Here is a 24,650-nt window from a genome sequence, read left to right as displayed (position 1 = left end):
ATGGTCTACCAAGTTTGACAGACAGTGATCACATGTGTGAAAGCTGTGCAATGGGAAAAGCTCATAGGCAACCCTTTGACAAAGACAAAGTCAGAAAAGCTACTGACCTTTTGGAGTTAGTACACACAGATGTGTGTGGTCCCATGACAGAAACAATTGGAGGTAACAAATACTTTCTCACCTTTATTGATGACAAGTCAAGAATGTGTTGGGTCTATTTCTTGAAGTTCAAGTCAGATGCATTCAGTGTGTTTAAGAAATTTAAAGCAATGGTTGAATTGCAATGTGGATTTAAGCTTAAGAAATTGAGAAGTGATAGAGGGGGGGAGTATACCTCTCATGCCTTTGAGAAATTCTGTGAGGAGGTGGGAATTGAGAAGCAATTAACTGTTGCTTACTCACCTCAGCAGAATGGCATTGCTGAAAGGAAGAACAGGACCATAATGGAAATGGCCAGGACTATGCTCCATGAAAAGAAGCTGCCACAGAGTTTTTGGGGAGAAGCAGTCAATACTGCTGTCTACCTATTGAACAGGTGTCCTACAAATGCCTTAGATAACAAAACTCCATTTGAGGAGTACAGTGGAAGGAAGCCAGGTGTTAAACATCTAAGAGTCTTTGGTTCTGTATGCTTTACTCATGTTTCTGCACAAAATAGGCAGAAACTTGATGAAACTGGTCAGAGAGGCATCTTTGTGGGATATGGAACTCGAGAGAAGGGTTATAGAGTGTTTGATCTGAAGAATAACAAAGTGGTTGTCTCTAGGAGTGTGATTTTCGATGAAAACTCACTGTGGGATTGGAATTCTAAAGAAACTGTTTATATAACAGTACCTTTTGAAAGTGAGCAGACAAGCAATGCTGCAGAAGGTGAGGTTGAACCTGCAACACCTATGCAATCTCCAAGAGTGTCTAATGAGGCTGCAAGTGTGGAAAACTCATGTCCAAGTCCACTCACAGAAGGCTCAAGTGGTGGAACAAGTGTGACAAGGACTGATGTTCCAATTTCTACAGCTGAAAGGGAAATTGGGATGTCAGATACCTATGATAATACTCCAAAGAAGTGGAAGAACCTCAATGAGGTGTTTGCTCAATGCAAGTTTAGTGTAATAGAACCTGAGAGTTTTACTGAAGCTGTTAAAGACCAAGCATGGCAGAAAGCAATGTCAGAAGAGATTGCTATGATTGAGAAAAACCAGACTTGGAAGCTTGTAGATAGACCAAGTGACAAGCCTATTGTGGGAGTAAAGTGGATTTACAAGATCAAACTCAATCTGGATGGCACAATTCAGAAACACAAGGCAAGACTAGTTGCTAAAGGCTATACACAGAAGCCAGGAATTGATTTTAATGAAACCTTTGCTCCTGTGCCAAGGTTAGACACCATAAGAACACTGATTGCTCTAGCAGCTAAGAATGGCTGGAAGCTTTACCAACTTGATGTCAAATCAGCCTTTCTCAATGGAATCCTAGAGGAGGAAGTATATGTGGATCAACCAGATGGGTATGTTGTCAAGAATCAGGAGCACAAGGTGTATAAACTGCATAAAGCCCTCTATGGCTTGAAACAGGCTCCACGAGCTTGGTATGGAAATATTGACAGTTATTTGTTGGAATGTGGCTTTGAGAAAAGTCCTAGTGAAGCAACTTTGTATGTTAAAAGCAAGGAAGGCCAGGGCACACTTATTGTGTCAATCTATGTAGATGACATTGTCTACACAGGAAGCAGTGACAGCATGCTAGTGGAATTCAAAAGGGATATGATGAATAGATATGAAATGTCTGATCTTGGTCTGTTGCATCATTTTCTTGGAATGGGAGTGATCCAGCTAGAAGGGAGTATCTTTATTCACCAAAGAAAGTATGCTCTCAACTTGCTAGAGAAATTTGGGCTAAAGGATTGCAAACCTGTGTCCATCCCATTGTCAACAACTGAAAAATTAAGGAAGGAAGATGGAAGTGAGCCTGCAGATGAAGGCTTATACAGAAAACTGGTTGGAAGCTTGTTATACCTAACTGCTACAAGGCCTGACATTATGTTTGCAACAAGCTTACTAGCTAGGTTCATGCATTGTCCCTCTGCTAAGCACTTAGGAACAGCTAAAAGGGTGCTAAGATATGTGCAAGGAACCATTGACTATGGCATACAGTATAGGAAGGGAGATTCTGCCATTCTCATAGGCTATTGTGATAGTGATTGGAGTGGAGATGAGGATGATATGAGATCTACATCAGGTTATGCATTCTCTTTTGGGAGTGGTGCATTTTCATGGGCATCAGTCAAGCAACATAGTGTTGCTCTCTCTACTGCAGAGGCAGAATATATGAGTGCTTCAGAGGCTACATCACAAGCTATTTGGCTCAGGTTTGTCCTACAAGACTTTGGAGAAGAGCAAGTTGAACCAACTACCCTACTGTGTGATAACACATCTGCAATTGCAATGTCCAAGAACCCTGTATTTCACCAGAGGTCAAAGCACATAAAGAGGAAATTTCATTTCATAAGGGATGCTATTCATGATGGAGTGGTTGATCTGGTTTACTGCAAAGGAGAAGACCAACTTGCAGACATTTTCACGAAGGCATTAGCCAAAGACAGGTTCTGTTGGTTAAGGAGTAAGCTTGGAGTCAAGTCTGCCAAATCCTTAGAAGGGAGTGTTGATTGTGCTTAAGCATTTGCCAGACTAAGCTAGTTAATTAAGTCTGCAGTTATGTTAGTTAATTAACAAGTTAGTTTGATTATGTAATTGTACACGTGGCTGTGTCTCATAGGACACCAATTGATTGGTTGAGCTGAGCTCATAGGCTCACGCACTTGGCATGCCTCAGCATTGTGGTTACTGCCTTTTATGTAACAGAATGGGAATCAATGAAACAGTGGCGTGAGCACTGGAATTTTACACAGAGATCAAATTCATTTTTTGTTCTTCCCATTTTCAGCTTCAATGCTGCTTTCTTCCATAACCAAAAGTCTAATTAATTAAAACAAATCACACCTAAATTCTACAATTTATACAATAAGAAAGAAGAAATAAATAGATAGTAGATTGTTACGTACCTTAATTAATCATCAATTGATGCGATTTGTTCATCATTAAGGAGAATAGATGGGACATGAGAGATGTTGGACCAATCCTCACCTTCTTCCCTTTTGCATCTTTTGCTCAATTCAGGACACCCGCCAATGTCCAATTCTCTGAGTGCAGTGAGGTGATGCATCCCTTCCGGCAAACTTGACAATTCGGGGCAATTCCCAATCTTTAGTTTCTGGAGCAACCTGAAGTTTTGAAGCCACTCCGGAAGTACCGTGAGATCGTCACAATTCGCGATACCCATGGACTCAAGAGTGTTTTTCAGTCAGTATTGAAGTTGTGAAGAACTACTTTCAAGAGTGTTTTTAGTCATGTTTGGTGCATGATTGTGTATGTATCTATTTTATTTAATTTTGGTTCCTAATAAATTTAGGGGTTCTCCTTGGGCGGGCTTAACTTGAACCTGTCCAAACCCAACCCAAATTTTGAGGTCGCCCTAATTCACTGCTGACACTCAATGAAGCACCGATATGGATATAAATACGACGATACGATACGATATGATACGGTGATATAAAAAAATTTTAAAAATTAAGATACGATACGTCATGGATACGGCAAATAAAAATATATATTAATATATAATAATAAAAATATGAATAATTTAAAACATACTTTAAATAACATAAAAATTTAAATTCATTTCACTTAAACTCTAAAGACTTAAAAAGATCATCCAAATGTATTGGGTAACGTATATATTAACTAATATTAAACATTATATTATTAACATATATTATACACATTGTACTAGGTAAGTGGGTAACATATATATATTATTAACATATATCATTATATTATTAACTAATATTACATATTACACCGAATTGAAGAGAGTCAACTACTCAAGAAAGTAAGAAACAAATATACAAGCTGACAAAGTGATAACTGACAAGCTATTAATAATATAATTTATATTTTATTATATTACAATCAAATAATGAAATAATCAATATTATTATACATCAACCAAACGACCAGTATACACTATACGACTTTCCTTAATCTCAATTCTAGTTCTCAATTAATATATTACCAGTATACCACGCACAAAGTTCAAGAGTTCACAAAGAGTCAAAGACACAAACAAACACCAGTACGCACTTACCAGTAAATGAAGTGGCTGAAGAACTGAAGAACTGGGTGCGGCGCAGGTCGATCGTCGCTCGTCGCTTGTCGGTGGTGCGGTGCAGGTCGATCGTTTGGAGTGGGTTTCTGCACATCCGATTTGGGTTGCCAATTTGGGTTTCTTGACTCTCTCCAATTTGGGTTTTCAAGAATAAGTGAAGAACTGAAGAAGTAGCTGAAGAAGATTGTTGATGCAAATTTCCGTAAGAGAGATGCAACAACTTAGAGATGGTGACCTGGCTGATCCGAAGTCTTGCTGGATGATGATGTGGGATCTTCCTGTAAGAGAAAAAGAGATCAAAGGAGATGGACCGGTATGGTACCAGCCAAACACGCTCCGATGATGAAGTCAGTGATGTGTGTTTGATGGTAAGTGAGGAGGAACAAAGGATGAACTTGAGAGAATAGGATGAACAAGGCAAATGTTCTGGGCTTATTCTCAGCAAGTTGGGTATGCTCTTGGGTGAGTGAGAGCTTTGTGTAAGTGTTTGTCTGGTGAGAGGTTGATAGCTAGATCCTCCATTTTGCACATATAAGTTGGTATATATAGGCAGAGGAGATTGTGATGAGTAAGATACCTGCATGTGGTTGGCTGGTTGAGAAAGATCCACGCGTTCGGTCGTGAACAGTCGCATGCACAGCTACCCACCTCCTTTGCATTCAATGCAAGTATGGAAGATTCAGGTGAACTGCCTCAGTAGTCATGAATGTGGGCTGGGAAGTCCTATTTGTCAGAAGACCTTTGTCAGGTGCATTTAAGTGTGGCGGTTCATCCCAACATGATCTTCCTTGGAATGGCGGCGGGGGGCCGAGCCGACCCGAACACATGTTCTTATGTGTATACATGAAGCCCATGTGTGATCGGATCGGACATGGGATTCCTGACCGAACCGATCCAGTAGATAGGGGTCCTTCCGAGTCATAACTGATTGACGCTAGAACTCGAAAGGAGGTTCCTTCCGCGCCGAGCCGAGCCGAGACGACCGTGGAAAGATGAACACTCAATCCTTTGGAAGATCATCGGTTCGGGTTGGACCGGGCACGGAGGACTCGGCGTGGCGATCCGATCTGAACTGACAGAGGAAGTGCCGAGCTGTGATGATGTGGAGGTCAAAGTTTGACCACTGAGAAGTCAAACACTGAAGATGGGTCTGACCGGCCACGTGTCCAGCCATGGTTGGCTGTTGGATCGGTGTGGGTTTATCCACAAACAAAGATGAAGTGGCACTGTGGCAGACACGCAGAGTCCTCGATCGATTTCATGATTTCAAGGTAGAGACTCTTCGTATCCTTCATCCAAATTAAATTCTCTTCGTTTTCTTCAATTGACTGTTAAACTTATCCAAAAAATCGGATACCCGTGTCGAGAGCAAAGGATACACGTATCCAACGAGTCAAATACGTATCCGTTGACTTGGATACGTATCCAAAGCGTATCGGCCCGTATCTGATGCGTATCCGTATTCGATACGGGATACGGGACCAAAATGGCGTATCCATGCTTCAGAGCTGACACCTAAACCTGAACATACAACCCGAGACTCAGCCCAAATTTGCAACTCATACCAGCAACCTGATACAAATATGTATTAATAACATATTCATATATCAAATAGTATTTAAGCTATCTATTAGTCTGTCAGATTGTTGTTGTTGAATTGGTGTTTATTTGATTCTTAATATTCTGGATTTGGTCTTTCTCAATTTTTTTTTTTTTTGACAGATTGGGTTCACTGGTTAAACCTATGGGCTAAACTAAACCTGACCAATCCGGGCAACCTGAGCTCATAAAATTACTCATAGGTTGAGATTATTTTGAGCTCATCCCAACCAGTGTGGGTTAAATCCGGGTTTGTAAACCAAACTAAGTATCTCGCTTGAGATCAGGCTAACCTTACAACCTGCCCGAGCAGTTATATGTCTTTAACTGCTATGGTTATTGTATTTTTCATTTTATTTAAATTTTTATAGGGGAGGCGATGATGTTGGGTTATATTTACCAGTATTCTGTTTTTTTCTTGAGTCATATGGAAATGATTTGTGATTTGTTTACGCTCACTTAACAAATATTGTCTCGAGCTTATAGTTAACAATGATTCTTGAAAAGTTTCTCATATCCCAACTACGCTGTTGAAATTTTGAAGGAATTGCAAGTTTGTTAAGCTATGTTAATCAAGCTTAAACTCCATCAGGGTTGGAAGAAATTGTTGAGTGCCAAATTGAGAAATTCATCCTCATAATCTTCATTCTTAGGAGGGTTGCTGATTGTCTTTTGCATCTGGAGTATCTGGTCTTTTTTGTTATGAGAGTATATGGAACTCTTTTCATATCAATGCTGTATATGAAGTTGTATTTTCAATGTGTTGTTGCTCTTATGATGCATGCTAATATGCTATTAATACACTGTATGTCATCTAAGTATCTTTCCTTTTTTGGGTCTCAGTTGCCATCTTCTGCTTGGGGAAGTTGAAAATGCAATGCAGTACTTTAATAAGTGCTTGGAATCAGGAACTGGTGTGTGTTTGGATCGGAGAATTGTAATAGATTCTGCTGATGGCATACAAAAGGCTCAGGTAATGCATTTGTTTCTTCACATATTATGTGATAGGGGTGTAAGATTTTTATTTTAATGCTGTTTATAATAGTTTTATAATTAGTTATTGTATTTTGAGTTTGGTGATTGTGCTCAAATAGCCAAGGAAAAACAGAGAAGATGTGGTGGAGAAAGATTTCTTTTCCTCAAAATGTCTTAACTTTCATTCTAACCATGTAATATAAGCTAGTAGATACTTTTTTGAGTGTTTGTTGGCCTGGAGAGTATTTTGTGAGTGTTTTTTTAGATGATCTAATTAATATTGTTTTAGGGATTTTTTTTTTTTTGGGGGGGGGGTGAGTACACGTTTTATCTTCAATTTTCATGGTGGGTGCAAAAAGCAAATGGGTGTATTGAGAAATAAAGTTGGTGCAAATAGCACCCATTTTTAACCCACCTATTCATCATTTTCAACTTTCACAGTACTTTTAGAACAAAATTTACCAAACAGAATACAGGTACTCCTGTTATCTAGGGCAAGTTTTACATAATATTAGCAAACATTTTATAGTATTGCAATTGCTTTTCTAAAGAAACTTTTGGATAGCTGCAGCATTGTCTATAGGAGCCAAAGGATAACAGTTGGTGTGCTTGACATGACTTATGTGGTCTTTATTTTATACATAATCAATGTTTCAGGTATCCACATGCATAGGGTTAGGGAATCGTATAGGATCCATTTATTGATAATACATAAAGTTTATTAAAATATCGTGACAGCTATTTATGCAGTTTTCTTATTTTCAGAAAGTGGCAGCGTATTCAAATCGTTCTGCCAAGCTTCTGGAACAGGGAACCACTGATGCAGCTCTCAATGCTTTAGAAATGATTGCTGAGGCCTTATCAGGTAGTTTATACTCAGAAAAATTACTCGAATTGAAAGCGGAGGCTCTGTGTTTGGTCTGTGCTATATTCTCTACTCATGTATTTTCATTAGTTTCTTTTACTGAATCAATTGGTGTGGTGGTGGTTGGTGCTTCTTCAAATTTAAGTGTTTTTTTTTTTCTTATACCCCAAGTTTTGGTCTGAATATTGTTTGTATTTTTTGTGCTTCTTGCAGTTGAGAAGGTATGAAGAAGTAATTCAGCTGTGTGAGCATAGTTTGCATTTTGCTGAAAGGAATTTTGCTTCAGGGAACAGTGTAGCAAATATGGATGGTTCTGGATGTGACAATTACCCATTTGTTAGGTTGTGGAGGTGGTTCTTCATATCCAAGTCTTACTTTCATTTGGGAAGGCTTGAGGCAGCTCTTGCTTTACTTGAGAAGCTAGAGCAAGTGCGATCTATTAAAGACATGTAATACACAATTTTTCATTGCATACCTAACTTCTGTATTATAAAGTTCAGTCATGACATTCCTTTCTCTAATGACATGGAAGTTACTGAGTGTAATTTTAACTATGTACGTATGAAAGTAAGAATTTGGAATCATCGGTTTCATTAGCTGTCACTATACGTGAATTGTTAAGCCACAAGGTAAGCCCTCTGTTGCTTTAATATATTATGGTTATTATCTCACTTGGATGGAGGATTAGTAGAAAACTTTATAAATACGTCTCTTATATTGTCATGCTTACTATATCATGTATCACATGTGTTGCATCAGTTATTATTATTATTATTATAGTTATTTTTAAATTGAATTGTTTTTTCTTTCTAATCTGGGGCAGGGGAGACTCAAATTTGACTTCAAACAATGTGGAGTATTAAGTTAAGTGATTATCTTGCAAATGCAAAGAGAAGATTGGTAGCACATACTTCCACATCAAACCTTCATTAAGATAATTGTTTTCGTTGTACAATAATTCAATGATGGTTTTCAAATGATAGTTTGTATTGGTCCAAGGTGATTAACAATTACAAGAGTTCCTTGTCCTGGGGGATGAAGATTATAATCTTGGGGTCACTTCGTGGAGAAAATTAAAAAGGGGGAGGGGGGAAGGAATTACATTTTTGAGAATTTAATGGAAAGGTCAGTAATGTTTGGGCCAAGCAAATTGAATTCTTATGTGTTGGAACTTGGAAGATATGTTTTTTCCTCGCTCTTCTTGTTGTTGATTTATTTGGCCACTGTTCATAATAATAATGTTCTTGTTCTTCTGTCTAAGAGCTTTTATCTCTGTATCCAAATGTTTCAAATTTTTGTTAGCTATCAGTATGATTATTCTGCCAATAATTCGAGCATTTGAGATCATCTGTTAAGTTCCAATTCTCTTAAAAACAGAATGCAGGCAATGAAGCATTTAAATCTGGAAGATATACAGAAGCCGTGGAGCATTATACTGTTGCTTTATCTAGCAATATTGGATCTCGTCCATTTGCTGCAATCTGTTTGTGCAACCGTGGTGCAGCACACCAAGCTTTGGGTCAGATTACTGATGCCATTGCAGACTGCAGTCTTGCCATAGCTCTTGATGGAAATTATGTGAAGGTATGCCATTTAGGTGCATTTCCAGCAGGATACTACATAAGCATGTGAAGGTACCCTAAGAAGGAACTTTTTTTTTTTCTTTAATAATGTGAAGAGACCCTGTTTTGAGGATTTTGTTAGCACTTAATGACAGTCTTCATAACAAAGACCCATTTTTCTTTCCTGATTACTGAGTTGTAGATATCAAGATATCAATCCATTAAAATTTTCCGCGATCATTTAAATATGATAATTTCATTGGAAATCTTTCAAAATCTTGACCTTTTCCATTACACTCATCTTTTTATTTTAAAGAATTATAACTTGTTTCTTCCTTTGTAATCAGCAATTAATTGACCTTAAGATGATATTTGATATTCCAATTTAATAATGCTAAAGGTACTTTTACAATGTGTGTAACTCAAGTCCTGCAGTTCTTACAGAGTGATCTAAATAAGTTTGAGCTACAATGCTATAATACTTTTACAATGTGTGTAACTCAAGTGTATTGATTTTTTTTTTTTTTTGGAGAACAAGTGTATTACTTTGTTGTCTCTTTGGCAAGAAATCAGGTTAATTTGTTAAATGTTACCTTTCTTTGTTCATGGTCTTGCCCCCTTTTTTAGCAATGAATTATTCTGAACTCAAATTGGTTCTGTAAGTATTCTTGTTTCTGACTGTGTTTCTGATTGCTTCTGTCTTTAACAGGCAGTTTCTAGAAGAGCCACCTTACATGAGATGATACGGGACTATGGACAGGTGGCCAGTGATCTCCAAAGACTTGTTTGTATATATCCTTGAAAACCAATCTGATGACAAGGCCAAAGAGTCTAGTTTACAAGGTAGATCGAATGGCAGTGTAAAAGAATTACGCAATGCTCATCGACGTATGCCTTTGATGGAAGAAGAAGCTAAGAAAGGAATCCCCTTAAAGTTTTACCTCATTTTGTAAGTTCTTATTTTATGAACGTCTTTATAACTTGCCTAGATGTTAGTGTTCAATGAATTATGCATGGTGTCATGGAAATTTAGGGTTTTAATAAACCAATGGAGTTAGTGTTTCATATATATGTATAAATATGTGTATACATATATATATGTGTACAAATAGATGGTTCCGATCATCAAAATACAATATGGAGTTAACCCCACAAGAGATCCCTTAAATAAGCTTATTTAAGGGATCCCTCAATGGAAGAGGCCTATATGTGTGTGTGTATCTATATATAATTGTTCTCTAGAGCTGATTATTGCACCTTTCCTTTTTTTTTTTTTTTTTTCGGATTTTCCGGCACCGAGTGATTGGCAGGAACGTTGAGCCCTCGGCGTCTTTTTTAAAACACTGCGAATCGCCACTTATATATATATATAGAGTAATGCTATTTGGACCAAATTAAGTGACCAAATGAGAGGGACCAAGTGAGGTGTCACTTGGGGAGATGTGGAGATGAGGGACCACATGGAGATGAGGACCACCTCCCCAAGTGACACCTCACTTGGTCCCTCTCATTTGGTCACTTAATTTGGTCCAAATAGCATTACTCATATATATATATATATGCTTATTTATATATAGGAATTCTCTAACGAGGATGCCCTCATTTTAAGAAATGTGAAGACCACACTGCGGGACCCATTTCGAAATATGGTCTCATGATCCAAAGCATTTGTTATTCAAGTCCCTCTTCAAGGATTGTCTTTGCAGAACATTGGACAATCAGAAATCTTTTAATCATCTAATTGTTGTTAAATAACTAGGAAACATAGTGTTTCCAATAAACAAATATATGGTCATTATGATAATCAAATGACTAAATGATTTTTTATTTTTCTGATTTTTTTGCGCAAGTGATCTTGAAGAAGATCTTAAAAATGAATGGTTTCGATCGTGAACTACATTGCAGGGTAGGGCCAAACAATGTGGTCCTTTTATTAAAATAAGGGCATCCTTATAAGATATATATATATATACACACATATATATAGGTACAGGCTCCTTCTATTGAGATATACCTCAACTTATTTATGTTGAGGTATGACCTTATTGGGGCCCACACAAGTCGTTTTGTGTTGATCCGAACCGTTCGCAAGGATCATCTTCATTGATAGATCATCTTTGCAAAAAATTAGTCAAATCGGAAATCATTTGCCGATCTAACTTTGATAAAACAAATGGACGGTTTCATCAAAAATATTTGGTTCATCCATTTATTTGATCAAAGTTAGATAGGTAAATGATTTCTGATTTGGCTAATTTTTTGCAAGGATGATCTATCAATAGAGATGTAGAAAATGAACGGTTCGGATCGACACAAAACAACTCGTGTGGGCCCCAACAGGGTATACCTCAAGATAAATAAGTTGAGGTATACCTTAATAGAAGGAGCCTGTATATAAGTAATGTTCTCTTGCCAGATATTTAGCATGTTATGTATTGTTTTAATTTGCAACACAAATTCTAACAAGAATCCATTTGATCAATGGTCCGGATTGACATTTTAGCAACATAACATAACCAACTTATCTTCTTAGAACATAAGTTAGGTATCATAGTTTGTGTTGGTTACATACCATTCCCAGGCTTACTCTTAGATGATATTGCTAAAGATCTTATAATGTTTCCAGAATTATTGCTTTTGCTATCTCCATGTGGGAGGAAACTTTTGCCGTACATATACATTGAATGGCGGCTAATAACTTAAAATGATGTCCATTAGATGCAATAAGGAGTATTCAAGTTGTGAAGAACTACTTTCATATTTTGAGAGATTTACATTTTAGTCATGTTTGGTGTATGATTGTGTATGTATCCCCATGCCTAGATTTTTGGGAAGTTTATGTTGCCTGATAGCTTGACAGTTGAATTGGTGTAGCAGCTTAGTTGAGTTCAGAATATTGAGCCTATTTTGCTGTGACTTGTGCCAATAACTGATTATTGTAAATCTCAATGCCAGGGGAATTAAACCATCTGACACAAGTTCTGACATTAAGAAGGCATACCGGAAGGCAGCTCTCAAGCATCATCCGGACAAGGTTTTAACTTTTATACCTCCCATTGAGAAGTTTATGTATTCTTCTGTACCTCTGACAGCCCTTTTTTTTTTTTTCTCTATTTTCTTTTTGTCGTATTTAGGCTGGCCAGTTCTTGGCAAGAAGTGAGGGTGGAGATGAAGGTCGACTCTAGAAGGAAATCTCTTTGGAGGTTCATAAGGATGCTGACAGGCTCTTTAAAATGATTGGAGAGGCATATGCAGTGCTTTCAGACCCTACTAAGGTTTTTCCCCTAGATGATTGCTACTTGACAGTTACTAAAAAAAATAAAGTTATTTATACTACATTATTCTATGTGATTGAAGCTTTAGTTGTTTTCGCATTCATTGCACTATAGACATAATAATTACGGAAATTCTAACATAACTGCAGGCATTAGATGCCTTCAAGCTTTTGACCGTTAGATCAGTAAATGTTGATCTAACGGTTAAAAAAAAAACTTATGGGCCAGCAGGTAGCAAGTTAATTTCAAAATATTACATAGTTTTGCTTCTTAATCTTTACCCTCTCTCTCCCGCATCCTTTCTCCAATCAAAGCCCAGCCGTCCGGCGGCAACGTTGGCAAAATCGGCCCCAAATATTCATCTACCAGTTACCATGCCGAAATCGACGAATCGATTGAACTTCGTGACGGCCATCCGCCTTCTACAGCGGAGTTGCGACACTGACCACCCAAGACATCGTCCTCTCGACACACTGATCGTCTGGGTGTCCTCCTTTAGTCCTGAAATTCAATCATGGAGGAGAATCAAAGGAGAACAGATCCAACCCCTTCGCCGGCGATCTGAGTTTCTAGCGGCTTCGAGGTCTCTCTCGGGGATCAGGTATCAGATCATGGTCGCTACCGGATCATTACAGAGGTATAATTGCGTTCTCATAGAGAGATTGTCAATCTTGTCAATTACCTTGCAATGGCTTTCTGAAATTTGTGTATTTAAATTCTCTTACTTGTATGGATTTCAGAGGAATTGGTTTTTCTTGCTATGCCAGAAAATGTAATTGGTTTTTTCCCCGATTTGGGTTTTCACATATAGCAGCACAGAGTCCAGGAGGAAGATCTGTTGGTATGTTTTTTTCTATCCTTAAACCGGATACATGTTGGTATGTATGGGTAGAGTTTTGTATGCTGCCTTGATGCAGGAATATATGATATGTGCAACTATGTGTACCTGCATTACCTGTACTGTTACGTTCTCTGAATGTAATGTTATCAGGGAGATAAAAATTGTCTGAAGTTTTAGTGTTGTGTATGTTTGTTCTGGAGTTCAAGGCTAATCCCGCATCTTATTTTTCCTATTATTTGTGTAGATAGCATATTTCCTATGGCCATGTGCTTGCTCTTCTCTAATCTGCTGATGTTGATGCTTTTTTCTATTGTTATTGAAAGACCAATTTTATATGTTAGTTGAAGGTTTTAATAGAAGAAAATGGTAGATTGGATCAGTGCCTGTAATCAACCAATTCTTAGTAGGGCATTACAATTTCTGGCTTACTTTATTGGCTCCATTTCTGATTGGTTATTTCTTAAATAATAAATTTGCATTAAAGATTTCTTTCCCATCTAAGCATTGTAGTATTTTACAATGCTTAGATACGTGCTTTTGGGTCCTGTACTCGGGTACTGTAGATCACTGCAAGTAGTGAAAACTACATGCTATAGGACCTTACATATAATTGCTTAAATGGTTTTTGTACCTTTGTGCTTGATACAAAAACATGCCACTGGACCTCTTCTTTTATTCTGTGATAGCATGACATGTTATCGACCTGTTTGAATTGCATACGTGGTTCAATTTTAATTCATATTTTGAAGCATTATGTATAGCATCATCTTTAACTCATCAAAATATGTTCAGATATTCAATGCGAGATTGTTTCAAACTGCAACTGAGCATAAGGAACAGATTCATGGTAATTCATTTATTTTAATCTCTGAGAGTTCAACAATTGACCTCCACACGTCTAGGTTTCATGAAATGCAGAGCTCCTGTGTTAATGCTCCCTTTATGTTTGTCAGCTCATGTTTCTTTACAAGATTTTAAATTTTTTTTTTTGAAGTAAATGATTATATGTGATACTGAATTTATTCTTATGAGATTGTTACAAGAATGCTGCAAAAACATTCTATGATGAATTGTGATGGAGATATGGTATCAGCTGCACGGGTCAAATTCATGACTAAAAATTGGAGTAGAGAGGTAGAGAAGAGAAAACGAAGGCCCTTCATCTGAGTTTTTTCTAAGAAATGGGAAGGTCACTAGTAATTCAGACTTTTTGCATGGACTTGGCAGCCGCTTTTGACTTTAACAACTAGAGACTAAATCTATTCCATGGTTAAAAATTTTGGGCATGGGTGTTCAGACAATATATGAGCATGAAATTCTTCCAGGGCACAATATATTCAAGTCTCCCACTTTAGCAAGTATATGCATGCTTACCACTTTTCTTTAGCAAGTATTTAGCATGCTTGCCACTTTTCTTTTCTCTGTTTTTCAGAATTATTGACCAGCATGACAAACTGAGGAAAAGAAGCACAGAAGCTTATACCACCGAGATAAGTACTACTCTTTTATCCTTTTGTCTGGTATAACCTAAGTATCATATAGCAGATAACATTGAGAAGTTAAATCACACATTAATATTCCGATTTCTTTAGTAAATGTCACACAGTACTTTCTTACTTGTTTTGTTGCCATTTTCAGCAGTTATAATTGAATAATCATGTATCTTGTGCTATCTTATGTATTTCTTTGCTATCTCATGAAGTTTTTGAATTGGGATCTAAAAGGCTCTATTATTGAAAACAAACTAATGAATGCAGATTGGGTTGGTAGTTCCGTTCGCTCACTGTATATCTTCATGTTAAAATTGTGTGAAGAAGCAACCTTACCTCCAGACCTATTGCAGAGGCAGAGTATGTTGCCATTGTGTGGTCTGCAACATCTCAGCAATCAACACATGAAGATTGACTAGTATTTCATACCAAGTGTGTTCAAGCTAGTTGCTGATATTTTCCAAACCACTTCCAATGGTCCCATTATGTTCACCAAGGATCAAAATTGGTCTCTAAAACTCTCCGTGCTTTTGGAACATGTATTTGAACAAATATTGATTAGTTAAATGAATGGATGGAATTTTTTATGAATGGATGGATTTTTGTTGAATGGATGGATTTTTATGAGAGAATGGAATATAAATAACATTTATAACATCCAAATCCCATTCAAAATTGACATGTATAATCTTGTTTATTTATATCAGTTTCAGGAGGTTTTATACATCGAAAAAACTTGATTACGATTTCCAATCTTGTTGTGGATTTCAGTTGGGCTGAAAAAAAAAATGGGATTTGCTTTGTTCTTTTGACAATTCATACATTGCGTTTGATCTGTTTAAATGATTGGGTTTAGGGTATACACTTTACCCTATATACATTATACTTATTAATTATTATAGTTCTACGGTATAGTACTGTATAGTGTATATGGTATATATGAATTAAAAATGTAAAACACATGTAAATGTGTAATGTATATAGTTTTAGACTTTTAGTATAAGGTTTTTAATTAAACATGTTAATACTTAATACCCTAAAAAATTTCTTCTAAAAAAAACCCCCTACAAAATTTAAAATTCACAAAACTAAAACTGAAACTCACTAAAACAAAAAACTTAAAACACAAAATATTGAAATTGAAACCAAAATTCCATCCTCCCCCAAAATATAAAATTAACCCACCCAAGTTGAAAAAAAAAAATGAACCTCTGGCGCATCTCCAGACTTGTCAAATAGTGTAATTTTGAATTGCATGTCAAAACCTGATTGTCAAACAGGAGCTTGTATTCAGTAGTCTTAGAATGCAATTGCCTTTTCGTCTATACACAGTTGCAGTACGAACCGTTTTTTGGGCTAGTGATGAAGTTACCATTTTCTTGAGATTTGGTTCAAGAAAATGGTAACTTGGATTAAGAAAATGGTAATACCAATTTTTGTCAAAAAGTTATCATTTCTTGAGAAAAAAATCAAGAAAATGGTAAATTTGGTCAACCTTAGGCTTGGTTACCACTTTCTTCAACGAAGTTACCATTCTCTTGAACGAACGATCAAGAAAGTGGTAATGTATTTTGCTTGACTGATTCCGTTACCAATTTCTTGATATTTGGTTAAAGAAAATGGTAACATAGATCAAGAATGTAGTAACTTACCATTTCTTAAGAAAATGTTACCATTTCTTGAGGGAAAAAATCAAGAAAATTGTAACTTTGGTCAACATTGGCCTTAGTTACCACTTTCTTGAACTAAGTTACCATTTTCTTGATCGAACGATCAAGAAAGTGGTAACGTTTTTTGCTTGGCTGATTTGGTTACCATTTTCTTGATGTTTGGTTCAAGAAAATGGTAACTTGGATCAAGAAAATAGTAACTTACTATTTCATAACAAAAAGTTACCATTTCTTGAGAAAAAAAGTCAAGAAAATGGTAACTTTGGTCAAGAATGGGCTTGGTTACCACTTTCTTGATCCAAGTTACCATTTTCTTGATCGAATGATCAAAAAAATGGTAACGTTTTTTGCCCCACTGATTTAGTTACCATTTTCTTGAGCATTGGTTTAAGAAAATGGTAACTTGGATCAAGAAAATGGTCACTTACCATTTCTTAAGAAAAAGTAACCATTTCTTGAGGAAAAAAATCAACAAAATGGTAACTTTAGTCAAGCTTGGGCTTGGTTACCACTTTCTTGATCTAAGTTACCATTTTCTTGACTTTTTTAATCAAGAAAATGGTAACGTTTTTTGCCCCACTGATTTGGTTACCATTTTCTTGAGGATTGGTTCAAGAAAATGGTAACTTCGATCAAGAATGTGGTAACTTACCATTTCTTGAGAAAAAGTTATCATTTCTTGAGAAAAAAAAATCAAGAAAATGGTAACTTTGGTGAAGGTTGGGCTTGGTTACCACTTTCTTGAACCAAGTTACTATTTTCTTGCTCGAACGATCAAGAAATTGGTAACGTGTTTTGGTTGGCTGATTTGGTTACCATTTTCTTGATGGTTGGTTCAAGAAAATGGTAACTTGGATCAAGAAAATGGTAACTTACCATTTTTTGAGCTAATATTACCATTAATTGATAAAAAAATCAAGAAAATGGTAAGTTTGGTCAAGATATAATTTTGTGATTGCATGTTCAAATCGGATTGGCAAACAAGAGCTTGTATTTAATACTCGGAGAATGCAATTGCACGTTTGTCTGTATACAGTTGCCATTGTACGTGGTTACCACATTCTTGATGTTAAGTTACCATTTTCTTGAATATAAGATCAAGAAAGTGGTAATTTGGGTTTTATGCAGTTTTGTGAAGTTACCATTTTTTTGATGCATCCCTCAAGAAAGTGGTAACTCTTAGTCAAGATTTGGTAACTTACCAAATCTTGACTGAGTTACCACATTCTTGGGGATGCATCAAAAAAATGGTAACTTCACAAATCACACAGAATTTCCGCCCATTTCACTCTCCATTCAAAATAAATAACTTAGCCTCACCCAGACTGTCTCTCGCAGCCCTCGCCCTCTCAGTATCTCACTTTCTCACTGAATCCTCGCCCTCTCAGTCTCTCACGCTCTCACTGAATCCTCGCCCTCTCGCCACCCTCGATCTCGCCATCCTCTCACCGAAAACTCAGAAACCCATCCCAGAAAGATCAGACTCTCTCTCGCCGTCCTGGCACTCTCGTTCAATCCTCGCCCTGTCGGCACCCTTTCGCCATCCTCCCACCAAAAACCCAGCAAACTCAGAAACCCATCCTAGCACGTCCATCGCCCATCATACCAGAAAGCTCAGACCCTCTCTCACTGAGTTTCGAAACCTAGAAACCCAGAAAACTCACTCAGACTCTCTCTCTCACCGAGTTTCGATCTCTCAGAAACTATAAAACTCCGACTCTGTCTCTCTCACCCAGGTTAGGGCTTCGATTTGTTTACATTTGATTTTGTAGTTTTATTCATATATCAAACTCTCTATCTCTTTCATGAATTTAATATTTGGATTTTGAACTAATTTATGCAGGCTCAGAAACAGGCACTTGCAGCAATTTAACCTGAAGCCAAGACACATTGAATGACAAATATTTATGAGCAGGGATTACCTGTGGTATATTCATTTTTCTAAGGTTCTCCTTTGTGTGTTTGTTTTTGTTAGGAATAAATTTGACTATGACTATGCACAGGGGACAATTACATGCATTAGTTTTATTAAAGAGTGGACAGTTTAGGAATATATGAAGGATTATCACAGTGCACACCTTTATTTCTTTACTATTGATTCTGAATATCATCTTTTCTTTGACCTCTGATATATGAAGGATTACTACCTTTCCAAGTAATTGACTGCGTACTATTTTTTCGTGTGGCAATAAGAGTTTTCATTTGTAGTGAATAGTTATAGCTTTCCCTTTTTTCTTTTTAATTTGTGCAAGGAAAAAGAAAAGTGGGGTTTGTTTTTATGCTCTTTTTCTTTTCAAAATCTTGGAAAGGGGGGAGGAGTAAGTAAGTGGGGCTGATTTGTCAGGCTATTTTATTTTCCATGAAGGTTTAAAATTAGATATACTTTACGATGATGAGGTTCCGTTGAAATTATTCAGAAACTTGATCAGGTGGAGAGCAATATTTCTAAATAACTGGAAGGTATGAGATCATGCGTAGTATGGGTTTGTTGATCACCCTTGTAGGCTGGGTCTACAATTCATATGATGACATCCACAAACTGGAAATGCATGCACTGTTTAGCTCTTCCACTGTTTTTGGGTGTCAACATTCATTAACTAAACTTTGCACTAGTTGAAAGACAGTATTGCTTTAGGGAGAACAAATTGAAAGTTTTACTTTACCTTAACTTTAAAGCCCATGGTACATTTTGAACGGTAGACAGTCAAGTGAGATGTATATGTTCGTATTGAAATTATCTTGTTAATACATTGTTTCTACCTAATCTTTTTACGTAAAAAGTAATCTTGTTTTGACTAAATGATTTTACTTTTATGCATCTCTTAATCAAAATTTGTAAACTATATTACTTTTTTGCTCTATGGAAATACACGCAGTACTTTTGATCCTCACATCTTAATTACATTGTAGATTCCCTTCCTCTGAAAAAGCTTCTAAACGAAGAAACTCTTAAGTGGTTTCAGCTAAAGGCCCACTGAGCATACCTGGGGATTACTCACGAAAGCCCCCAGTAGGAGGTAATTTACTACTGATTATAGTATTCAATATTTAGTTTCTTTTTTTGTCCTACTAAAGCTAGAATTTAGTGTTATAATAACCCATTTTTATTTTTCTGAACAACAAAAGTAAATACCAAGTCCAAGTCCCATCGGAGCAGATTTCACTCACCCTGAGAATGGATAAGCTTCCAGCCCCTCCATTGCTACTGTAAAATTCTTTACCTCCAGGAACTTCTTTCCGTAATGTAAGTTGAGACCTTGTTGCTAATGGATGTTTGTACTACTGTAGGTAGTAGCTTCCCATGATTGGCCTGAAGTGACCAAATATGTTGGATTAGTTTGTGCTCAAGCTCAGAGACAGGAACTCATTCAAGATTTATATAAAACATGGCAAGACCCTGTTCGTGGCACAGTCAGTGGTGGCATGATCAGGTATGAGAACTCTAGAATCACTTCTTTTGAACTTTCTCAAGGTGCAGTACCTCATTGGTTAACTCCCATTTGCTTGTACCAACCTGTGCTTGCCCATAGGCAAGCACACCAATATTTCCCAAAGTCTAACCTCATACAGCCCCTTCAATTTGTTCCTTCGATATTCTGCTTGCATTTAATGCTACTCCATGATGGAAATTGTTGCCATTTTATTTTTTTGTAAGGTGTTAGTATTCTATCTCAATATCATATTCTCTTTTGTCCAGGGATCTTCTGGTTTCGTGTACGAAGGTAACAGGGCAGAAGCCACTAAGGATTTGAATACAGGTACATGTTTGTAATCCTAGGTCAGTCTGTGCAACAAAACTTGACATTGGAACTGCAAGTTTGTAAAAAATACTTGGGTTACCCTTCAACTAGGTTGCTCTGTTCTTATTTGAATGACAAATATTTCTGATCAGGGATGGCATAAGTGAAGGGCAATTTTATCAAGCCTTACTGTATGCGGTTTATGCAATCTAAATGGTGATAATTGATTATGGGTTTTGCTTCATTATCACTAGTATCAGAATGTTGGAGATAAAAAACGGAAATTTTTGTTGCAAGGAGCATCTAGATGTCTTAACACAATCATGAATCCATTATCAAATCATGTGGCATGTCTTAAAGCAATCTTGGGAATCCATTATCAGTTTACCCCTCCCCTCTAGAAAGTAGTTAATAAAGAAAGAAAAACAAGGATTCAACAATTCAACAAGAAGAATATAGTATGAACTTTTCTTAAGGAAGAAAGTACCCTTCATTGTTAATTGACTTGGCATAGAAGCCTACAGGTCATTCTAATTTACTTTCAATATACTTTCAGTTTCTCTCATTGTAGTTTTCTGTTATTTTTTAGTGTTTGTAATAAGTGGGTTTTGGCTGTTTAATTCTTGATTCCTCACACAGAGGTAATGTTGCTTTTTTCTTTTATTTATTTATAATTTTTGTATGAGTGTTTTATATGTTGAGGAGGAGCAGGTGTATTCTTGATTTTCTGTCATGTTCAAACAATGGATACTGCAGGCAAAAATTTGTAGATATCCATATGTTGTGCAATTACATTCATTCATGATGCAGTAAGCCTTCAGTTGTTCTTTTGATGATCCACCTTTTTTCTTTTGGATGTGAATGTATATTCAATGTAAAGGTTGTAGCTAGAGGATTATAGCTTGGTATATTTTTATAAATTTTTTTTTGTTCTCTACAATTTTTTGAAAATTACCATGACTTCAATTTTGGTCAAGTTATGGAAAAAAGAAACAGGGATACTAATGGTGAAAATGAATGTTTTTTATATTTTCTCTCAAAGGTGATACTAGGGGCTGCTCTCGAGCTATAAGGTATTTTTGAGATATTTCCATTACGAAACCTCAAGTCAGCAGTAGCTTAAGTGCATAATTTTTGTCGTTCTTGATTTGCTGCTAATTATATTTGGCTACCCACTCATTTTTACCCTGGTCTCCTTAATTAATTCATTACAAGTATGCTCACAAGTTTATGACTCTGCTCCCCATTTGCTTGACCCCTATTTTTTTTTTTTTTTTTCATGAAGGACTCCTGGGTTAAGCAAACCAACATTCACATTTAAAGAAGTAAATCTGAAGGTGTTTGATCTGCAGGAGAAGGTATTGTTGCAATTATGTTTGTGGATTAAGAAAATAATTGATATATTCTTTTCTTCCATTTCAAATTTCAAATTTCATTTATGCATATATTCAAATCTCAACCATGTTCTTTTCTTAATGATATGAAAAAAGTGATTCATAACTGCAGTTTTTTATTGTATGCAATTTGATAACAAAGTCATCTTTATTGAAGCATCCCAAATAAGATTTTAGATATAATGTTTCAATACTTTAAATTTCTCGTTTAATTTTGTTAATTTTAATCACAGCCTATTTTATGTCATCATTTTCATCTAATTACAATATTATAACATTTTACCTTTTCATCCATTACAATATTTGTCCGTGGCATCAAATATTTTTTGTTTGCCTTTTTCTTTGCGTTTGGTTGCTTGCCTTCTCAAATTTCTTGTATAGATCCCCAGTCCGAAACTCTCACTGAATCTCTTTCTCCCTTAATTTCCTGCTCGATCTCTTTCACTGTTTCCTTCTCATCGATTCTCTCCTTGTAAGAGGCAATCCACACCTAATGTCATTTTAGTGGTCATCTCTTTGCACAACAGAGAAAAGTAGAAAGAACATGCTCAAATCAGTAGTTGTCGATGGTACTCTTCTAGTTTCTTGGTTTGTTTTCATTCTACTGTTGTGTGCTTGAGAATACCCATAGGTTTCAATGGAACAAAGAAACATAATCATGTTCTGCTGTGCAAATATGCTCAATGGATTCTTGTTTCCTTTCACATGCATCCCAGTAACTAACTTGCACACAAGTAAAACCTATTTTGCAATGGCCTTTTGAACTTGTTTCTAAGACACTTAACATTTAAACTTAGATGTGTTATGGGATTAATTGACTTTGAGTTTTAAGGAGACTATAGTAAGTTTCAATTTTCTTAAACATCCAACTTCAATAGAAGTTGAGTTGGTAATCACATATTTTGTTTATTCTAGTTTCCAGGCGATGAAAGAAGACATTTAAACCAACTCGAAAGTTTTCACAAATTCAAGTTTGAAGAAGGCAGTAAAGATGCACCCCTGGCCTTCAAATTGCTCTGAGAAGTGATGTGAAGGACCAGTGCTTTCCTTTGGCTGTTAATTGTGCCTCTGTTATATGCTGCAGGGTCTCTCCAAAACAGAAGGATTTGGTAGGTCTATTATATATAATCTTCATTTTAGAAGTTAGGCAAACAGAAGGCTTCTTCTTCTTTTATATTCTATACTAAATTTTATCATCTTACCAACTTCTGTAATTAAGAAAAACAAGCCCATTCCATCTTTTCATTTCAAAATACCTACGAGTGTCCTGAAATCAATCTTATATTTTTGCAGATTACTCGTTTGGTTAAAAAAAAACATACAGGAAGGACAACCTTGGCAATTGGAGATGGGGCAAATGATGTTGGCATGATTCAAGAGGCTGATATTGGAGTAGGAATCAATGGCATGGAAGGAATGCAGGTAAGCTTCAGAAATGATCTTTGACTTTAGGACTTATTTCTGGTGACATGGATGATATATATATGTATAATATACCCTTGTTATTCAATTTGAAATTTGTCGTCTGTGCAGGCTGTTGAGATTTCAAGGACAGATTACAAGCCTTCGGAATGGACATCTTGTATCTAGAGATTTGCATTGTTGGGTTTTTTATTAAAATCTAAGTTGTGAGAGAGATGTACATGTTTTGATGGATAAACTTTGATATCCGAATACTAGTCACTTGTCATTTTGAAATGAAATGTATTAACATCTACTGTTGCTACTTATATTGAAAACAAAGCAGGATGTATTTAATGTAGTAATTTTGAAAAAATGAGTTTAAAATAGTAATTAAAATCGAAGTTGTGACCAAATTCTATCACTAAATGTATCTACAATATTTTAGTGAACGAATGGTAGGTTTTAGTAATGAAGATTTTGGTCACTATTTCATGTAACCACCAGATCCACCTCATCATATTTTAGGGATGAATATATTTATGTTCCTCACTAAACCATCATCTATAGTGATGAAACATAGGCCTTTAGTGACCAAAATTTTGGTATTTTTGGGATGGAATAGTTCATCAATAAATCAATTTTTTAGTGAGGAAAGACTTTGGTCACTAAAAAGTATAGGTTTTAGTGATGAATATTTTTTGTTCGTCACTAATAGGCTTTAGTCACTTGGTTTGGGCTTCGGTCAATTTAGAAACTTAAACTTAAACTTAAACCCTATATTCTATATCCTAAATCCTACTGTGTTTTTTTCAAATTGTAAATCCTATAACTTACCCAATACACTATACCTTAAGACTATAATTCATAGTTGGTAACTTGGTATATAACTATAGAAGCAATTTTGTTGAGAATTTGGGATTGCATGTCAAAACCTGATTGTCAAACAGGAGCTTATGTTTAGTAGTCTGAGAATGCAATTGCTCTTTCGTCTATACACAGTTGCAGTGTGAAACAATTTTTGGCCCACTGATGATGTTACCATTTTCTTGATGTTTGGTTCAAGAAAATGGTAACTTGGATCAAGAAAATGATAACTTACCATTTTTTGAAAAAAAAAAATTACCATTTCTTGAGAACAAAAATCAAAAAAATGGTAACTTTGGTCAAGGTTGGGCTTGGTTACCACTTTCTTGATCAAAGTTACCATTTTCTTAATCGAACAATCAAGAAAGTGGTAACGTTTTTTGCTTGGCTGATTCCGTTACCATTTTCTTGAGGTTTGGTTCAAGAAAATGGTAACTTCAATCAAGAATGTGGTAACTTACCATTTCTAGAGGAAATGTTACCATTTCTTGAGAAAAAAAATTAAGAAAATGGTAAGTTTGGTGAAGCTTGGGCTGGGTTACCACATTCTTGAACCAAATTACCATTTTCTTGATCGATCGATCAAGAAAGTGGTAACGTGTTTTGCTTGGCTGATTTGGTTACTATTTTCTTGATGTTTGGTTCAACAAAATGGTAACTTCGATCAAGAATGTGGTAACTTACCATTTCTTGAGAAAATGTTACCATTTCTTGAGGAAAAAAATCAAGCAAATTGTAACTTTGGTCAAG

The 24,650-nt window shown here is 36.1% G+C and overlaps 1 long non-coding RNA gene and 1 pseudogene across 3 annotated transcripts; both read left to right on the top strand.

Moving 5' to 3' along the window:
- Positions 1–6,552: 6,552 nt before the first annotated feature.
- LOC147292808 (uncharacterized) lies at positions 6,553–12,678 on the top strand (annotated as a pseudogene). The gene is made up of 10 exons (XR_015120234.1): positions 6,553–6,557; positions 6,664–6,793; positions 7,561–7,713; positions 7,874–8,109; positions 8,220–8,289; positions 9,038–9,244; positions 9,932–10,171; positions 12,178–12,256; positions 12,357–12,497; positions 12,586–12,678. The product of XR_015120234.1 is annotated as an uncharacterized LOC147292808 (transcript).
- A 24-nt stretch (positions 12,679–12,702) lies between these two features.
- LOC147292807 (uncharacterized) lies at positions 12,703–23,366 on the top strand. 2 transcript variants are annotated; one of them, XR_015120398.1, is made up of 10 exons: positions 17,873–18,234; positions 18,342–18,425; positions 19,409–19,515; positions 19,625–19,705; positions 19,787–19,929; positions 20,196–20,256; positions 21,524–21,596; positions 22,548–22,741; positions 22,926–23,054; positions 23,166–23,366. It is a non-coding gene; the product is annotated as an uncharacterized LOC147292807 (long non-coding RNA). The 2 variants fall into 2 exon arrangements; XR_015120399.1 differs by lacking the exons at positions 17,873–18,234; positions 18,342–18,425; positions 19,409–19,515; positions 19,625–19,705 and adding exons at positions 12,703–13,134; positions 13,238–13,338.
- The last annotated feature ends 1,284 nt before the right edge of the window (positions 23,367–24,650 follow it).

The sequence above is a fragment of the Dryas octopetala genome, chromosome 2, assembly GCF_963921425.1.
Source record: "Dryas octopetala chromosome 2, drDryOcto1.1, whole genome shotgun sequence".
Lineage (NCBI taxonomy): Eukaryota > Viridiplantae > Streptophyta > Magnoliopsida > Rosales > Rosaceae > Dryas > Dryas octopetala.
This window is presented reverse-complemented; position numbering and strand designations above follow the sequence as displayed.